Source organism: Calliopsis andreniformis, chromosome 6 (assembly GCF_051401765.1).
Source record: "Calliopsis andreniformis isolate RMS-2024a chromosome 6, iyCalAndr_principal, whole genome shotgun sequence".
NCBI classification, from domain to species: Eukaryota; Metazoa; Arthropoda; class Insecta; order Hymenoptera; family Andrenidae; genus Calliopsis; species Calliopsis andreniformis.
The window spans coordinates 3,212,757-3,219,926 of NC_135067.1; the positions used below are offsets into that span (position 1 = coordinate 3,212,757).

The 7,170-nt window shown below is 35.5% G+C and overlaps 1 pseudogene; it reads right to left on the minus strand.

Annotated features, from left to right (window-relative positions):
* Positions 1–6,496: 6,496 nt before the first annotated feature.
* On the minus strand, positions 6,497–7,170 carry LOC143181166 (uncharacterized; annotated as a pseudogene).

Here is a 7,170-nt window from a genome sequence, read left to right on the forward strand (position 1 = left end):
GCGAGGGACGTCGTACGAGGCAACGTTGGACGTTGTGCCAGACACACATAACTGGAAGAAACTCTAACAGTAGAGTACTGGGTGCTTCGAACTGTTAAAGTACAATCGGGTACTGGGTACCCTGGGTTGTAGTACATGATCGAGGATGGGTACTGGGTGCTCTAGATCATGAACGAGTTGGCCGAGGATGGGTACCGGGTGCCCTAGATCGTGGACCGAGTGTGGACACTGGGTGTCCCAGGTCAAGTTGATTCCGATGTGATACTGGGTATCACAGAATCAGCGAATAACGATTGACCGAAACAAGCACTGGGTGTTGTGTTGAGGCAGTCAGGGGTTCATTTGAATGACGCTGGGCGTCAGGTCAAAGTAACCGAATAAAAGGAGCATCAACAAGGCATGGGAGTGCCTTCTCTCACAACGAGCGTTGTAGCGCTCATCTTATCAGGGCTACGATGAATTGCACCATTGCAGCGAGCGTTGTAGCGCTCATCTCATCAAGGTGACGATGGACTTCACCAATACAACTAGCGTCGTAGTGCTCATTTCATCAGGGCGACGATGGACTTCAACAGTACAACGAGCGTTGTAGCGCTCACCTCATCAGGGCGACGACGGACTTCACCAGACAACGAGCGTTGTAGCGTTCAATTAGATACGACGATGGACATCGCAATGCAGGACGTGCCCTCTTCAGTGAGCACACCTTATCACACGCCACATAACTGTTGCGTGCAATATGAGAGTCAACGACTCTGGTTTCAATTGATCGCGATCGAAACCTACTCATTCACCAACCCATAACCGATAAGTATCTTCCTCTCTGTATATGTAGTCAACACCACAATTTTGCTCATCAAGAAACTGATGCAAATTTCGATTATCTTACAGAGAGAGAGCGTCTGAGGACATACGTATCGTTAGGATGGCCGAATGTAAGAAAATTTAAAAAATTGCCGCCTAAACGGCCTGAGTGGCACTCTCTGGAAGCAACCACCGAGGCAGAAATACACCTCCGCGAGGACAAGCGGCAACCCTGGGAAAAAACCCAGGGAGGCAACGTAGCCGAAAATGCGTACGGAAAAGGACCCCACGCGTAGGGCCCTTCCTTCTGGTTCGAGCATCGATAACAGTTACATCAGTAGAGTTTTTACGTCTGATTACGCGCACACTTATACTGTTCGGTGTTAGCTAGTAATAATTGTAACAAACGCCCACGAGTTAGAACACGGTTATAACAATTTTCTAACAGACCCAAATCATAAAAACTATATTAAGTTACAATCTAGAAAATACTAAACAGGAGATATTCACTAAATTAACTCATTCGAATCAAATCCTCACACAAATTATAACACTGGACATATTTCTCCTCAGTTGCACAGAACAAATAGATACACTCATTACCGCGTTATTATTAGGAAAACAGGGAATAGTTCATCCAGATATACTGACAAATGAAATATTTTTGCAAGGCTACGCTAATTTGGTAAAGAAAAATCACTTACATTCGGCAATAGAACCAAAAGAAGAAAATATTCAAACTTTAATTAGCGTTAGTGAAATTACAATATTCACTTACAAAACAAAAATATTTTATCACATCAAAATACCGTTGATAGAAGAAACAGAATGGAAAATAAAGAAATACTACCCAATACCGAGGAAAATAGGCAATGTATTTACAACGATAATATTAGATAACAGCATTATTTTACAAACAGTGCACGAATACATACCCGTAGATCTAGAATATATACACACTAAATGTAAATTAAACACATTTATACCTATTTGTTAGCGGACACGACCAAACATAGTACTCTTACATAGCAACACCTGTGAGAGCGAAGTACTCAAAACATTCCATGAATAAAATCAATGTTCTACAGCAATATTCCAGATTAACGACCTAGTTTACATACCTTTAGAAAGCTCAAGACGACACCTATTAATTCCAGAGAAACCTATAGATTTAGAGATACTTTGCGATGTTAAACAAACTATACATCTTGAACAACCTGCATTATTAACTTCAGATAAAGATTGCATTGTCACTACGTACAATACGATAATGAAAATTGGTGGATCCATTAAAAACCTTACTTTTGAAACAAAACTTAAACCGGTAGAGATAAACCTTTCTCTTGAAGAATTGACCATCCTAGAAGAAAAGATGCACCAAGTTCCATTAGCAGTAAATAGTTTTAACAATTACAAAGCGGACATAGACCAAATGTACAACCAGCTAAACCAAATTGTAGCCCAAAGACGGATACTTCATTGGAAAGACACTGCGATGTCAACATTCCAGATATTAGGATACGTTTCCCTAGGAGTAATAACATTGTATATGCTACTCAAACTTTGTAAATGCACTAATCCTGGAAACATCATGCTGTTTTGTAAAAATTGCTTTAATAACAATTTCAACGCCATATTAGAAATGCAACGAACATCACCAACCCCAGTGGCAATACAGCCGACAACCTATGCGAGTCTTCAACAGGAATGCATAGAGGAAGACGAAGATGAACATCAACCTCTACCTATACCACGTAGACTTGAGCGAATTCGTTTCGGAGCAACGAAAGTCTAAGAAGAGGGAAATGTGACGACTCGATGACTCTTTCTATGATTTACCTCACCGACAACACAGTCCGAAGATCCGATAGGCCCTAAATTATCCCTCTGAGCAAAAGTAGCCCTTGGACCCAGCGCAAAAGGAGGGGAAACTTTCTCCAAAGCAGCGAAACTAATATAAGGCCCCAAACCTCTCTTTACAAGAGAGGAAACATTTAAATTGTACGGAGTGACGTTTTATTTTACCTTTTGGGCGTGACACCCCATCAGGAGCTTATCTGTAGGATAACGGGTGGGTTTCTCTGTGATAATCTTTAGGATCCTATTCTGCGTGTAGTATATTTCTTTGTGATTTGTAATAGTTAAGTGCGGTCAAACGTGAACTCCATAAGTAAGTACGAATCTAATACAAACCTGAGTTTAAGGCGTAGCTTGGATACTGTGCAGAGGTGTGGATAAAGAGCACTAGCCCTAATTTTGTAGATTCTATCTAGGTTTGCTGACCTCCAGCGCAATTCCCTGTCGAATACAATAGTAAGGTACTTGATATTCTGGAATCATGGAACTATGTTTACGATTTTTAAGTTGAGATTGAGCGGAATTTTTCTATTCAACGGGAAGTGAATGGTTTGAATTTTCAGCGGGTTAATTTTAAACTTCCAATTTGTGAAGTATTCTGTGATTTCGTTAACAAGTGGTCACAAGTGGTCTCGAGCACCAGCAAGATGAAATAATTGATGTGTCGTCCCCGAACATCATGAGTATACAGTTGTCAAGTACCGGTATATCGTTAACGTAGATATTAAAGAGGGAGGGCTCTAAGACAAATCCTTGGTGAATGCCGGTAGTAACAAGGTACTTTGCAGAGGTGTTTCGGTTAATAGGGACATAAATGAATCTATTGGAAAGGTAAGACTTGATTAGTTTGATGAATGATGTTGGAAGATCTATGTTGCTGTGTTTGTGGATTAGAGCATCGTACCAGACCGAATAAAATGCCTTGGCGAGGTGTATAAGAATCATGATGACCAACCTTTTAACATTGACGTCGTACGTTATTAGTTGAGAAACTCTCACCAACTTATAGGTGGTGAAGAAGTTAGAACGCAATTCATTTGTTGGTGAATGAGAATATTTCTTTCTTTCAAGAAGGAAGAGAGGCAGTACAGTATACATTTTTCGAATACCTTGCCTAAAATTGAAAGCAGGCTGATAGGCCTGTAACTATTAGCACTGTTTTTTGGTTTGCCAGGTTTGCGGATTGGGGCGATTCTTGCAATTTTCCACTCCTCTAGATTTTAAGGTCTAGAAAGTATGAATTAATATGTGCGTGGTTGAAGAGGTAGAGCAAGTTTGTGATGAGCAAATTTTACCATGAGGGAAATGATTTTATCAGATCCAGGAACTTTCTTATTGTGTAATTGTTTGATGGGAATATCTGCGAGAGGGGTCTATAAATCAGTGGTTGGGTCATCAGAGATGATTGATGAATTGGTTTTTGATATTTAATTATCGTGAAGAGAATTTAAGATTGAAATTTGCTTGTGAATTTTAGCAAACATTTTCGCAAAGACCTAGTCGAATGAAATGACATTGTTGTTTATTGTAAAACCTTGTTCAGATTAGAAACCCTCTAATAAGAATCACGAAACGACATATATTCATGATAGGTTGACTTCATGTTTGATCTAAAACTATGCCACAAAGTTCGAAATGTAAAATATTTGATTACTTATCATATGTGGGTACGCCAAAACAAAAAATGCAAGAAAACACAAAGTAGTTAATTTTTTCTTATCTATATTAAATTAACACGTTTCTGTCATTATATTTTTAATTTTGCATATTTTCAAACTTTAATGACCATTTTATTTACAACTATGCAAAACCAGAAAATATTATAACTATTAATGCTAATATATTCAGGGATACCTGCCCTATCTTTTAAGATTAACAAGGAAGGGTTTTTAGCCTCCGATTCATTGTCCCTGTTGTCAGTCACCCTTATCACGGGGTAAATTACCCCTAATCGTTTAAATACTATATTAAAATCTTTAAGAAACCTTGGATTTTATACTAATAAATTATTGCATGATAGGTAAAATGATTAATAATAGACTAATTCATAAACTAATTAAAATAATCTTTTGATGTTTTCACAAGGTGGAACTTAACTTTTTGCATGGCTGAAAGACTTGTAGAACTGCCAAAAAAGATAAATAATATATTGTTATCACAATCAGAAGCTCCGTCAATTCTTATTTTAGTTGAATTAAAAAATTAGAGGGAAGATATTGATGTGCTAAGATATTGGTGTGAAGTCTACTAGAAACAAAAGAACTCTCTGATGATGAATACATTACCATTAGTAAAGTGATACCATTAATTAATTGCTTGGAGCAGAAGTCAAATAATTTAAAACCAAAATTTGCAATTGGTTTTAATTTTTTAGAATCTTTACTGAGGAAAATAAAAAATAGATTTGGCAATTGATAACAAGCTTATTTACTTACACTAGCAATGCTTCTAGATCCTATATTCAAAAAAATATATTTCACAAATGATTAGTATTTTTAAGAGCTGTCAACCATTTGAAAAACTTGGAAACGGAATGTGTTACTGGTGCATTCCTTTTTGCACTGCGAGTACTGGCAGTACTGTCAATCACTGCCAATGACGTAGTGGTATGAGCAGTGCATTGCGTAAATACTGCTACACATGTACGACGTCACTAATTTTTACGATGAATGAGACGATGACGTTAAGAACGCGTTTACACTAATTAATGCTGGTCAGGGATATATGTAATCCACTTGGTGTAAAATAAATATTCTTAACACCATAGAAATGCATAATAAAAATTGCACACTCCATTCTCAGCTATTGATGTGGTCACTTGTATAATCCTCTTTTATGAGCTTATTCAAGTTCTTGTTAATTAAATACTAATTTCACAATGTCTAACAGAGAAGAAATAGAAATATCATTAGTGGATTCTGAAACAAACCAAGCTTCTAGAAAGAGAATGAGTGTGGAGAACACCAAATGAGCTGAAAATGGTCTAGTGTTCCTTATTCATGTATTTAAAACTTAACATAATTCAGGTATTATTTTGATCTTTCTGTTACAGATAGAGAATTCGCAAAGGCCATATTACAGAACATAAAGTAATGAAAGATAATAATAATAGCAAAGAAAACGTCAAGCTTAAATGTAAAGATAAATCACAGAAAGTATTATTTTATATATTTGTTTAATAAAATGCATATAATGAAAAATTAATATTAATGATGGTTGTTTTTTGTTTTAAGATCAGCATATCTGGCCCAGATGCGGATACTATATTATTAATAAACACATACAAGAAAGAGATTTTTATAATAGGAAACACAATATGAAAATGTGTTAGAAAATGGTTGCTGAAGCATAAAGGAAATAGGACACAACATAAATCCAGAAAAATGTTTCATAAAGTTCCAGATCATGAAGACAACTTCTAAAAATATTAAAAACCATAATAAAACTTCAGGAAATGAAACTAAAAAATGGGAATTTTTTTATGTAAATCTTAATTTCTATGTTTTGAAATGCCACAGCACTAGGGTGCATTTTCCAAGATTGCGATTTGTCACGTATTTACAGGTATTGAACTCGTACAGAACATATTATGAAGCTTCCTTTCCATTACACATCTATACATTCTTTTTACAAAAAATGAGTAAAGATAATAACGAGAATATATTGGCTACTATTAAGTGTTTAAGAGTATATAAATATTATTATATTAGTATATAATAGGTAGTATATAATAGTATATAATTAGTATATAAAACCAATTATTGAAATATTAAGAAAATTAGAAGTTCATAGAACATCAATACAGAGAATAAGGTGCAAGAATTATGTTGAAAATATTGTTATTCTATGTAGAACGACTCAAAATACCTTTATATTCGTGTTGGAGTTATTAACTGTTCATTTAACAAAATCCTTAGAGATGTAAAGGTCATCACCAAATAACCTGAAAAGCAATTAGTATTATCATACGTGATAACACAATGATGACTCGGAATGAAGTGTGCAATTTTTATCAGGCATTTCTATGACATATATGTCTATTCTTCTGTACCTGGATGGAATGATAACCTTCCCAGTTTACATAATTCTCCAGATTGATTCTTGGTGCTGCTATCGATTACACCTATTACCTTTGGGAACATATACTTACTTTGCATGCAGAGCCATATGACCTTTGCTTTCTTTGATGATGGCCATTTTATGGGTATATGTAAATAATAACATAGTACACAAACAACTTCCCTAACGCTTCTTCATGCTATTGCCTCCTTTCCTATACCGAATCTATCACTTATTCATTTGTTACAAAAGTATTTATATTAGATGCATGTTAATATATAATTTTAAACAAAAAGTAACTGTTGAAAAAATATTGTACACATTTAACACTTGCTTCTACATTTTTAATTAAAAATAAAATATTTGGAATCATGAAATACTTACCTACATAAATTAGGTGTTGGGTATTGCCATTATCCAAATAGCTAATAAAAATTGTTTTTCAGCAAA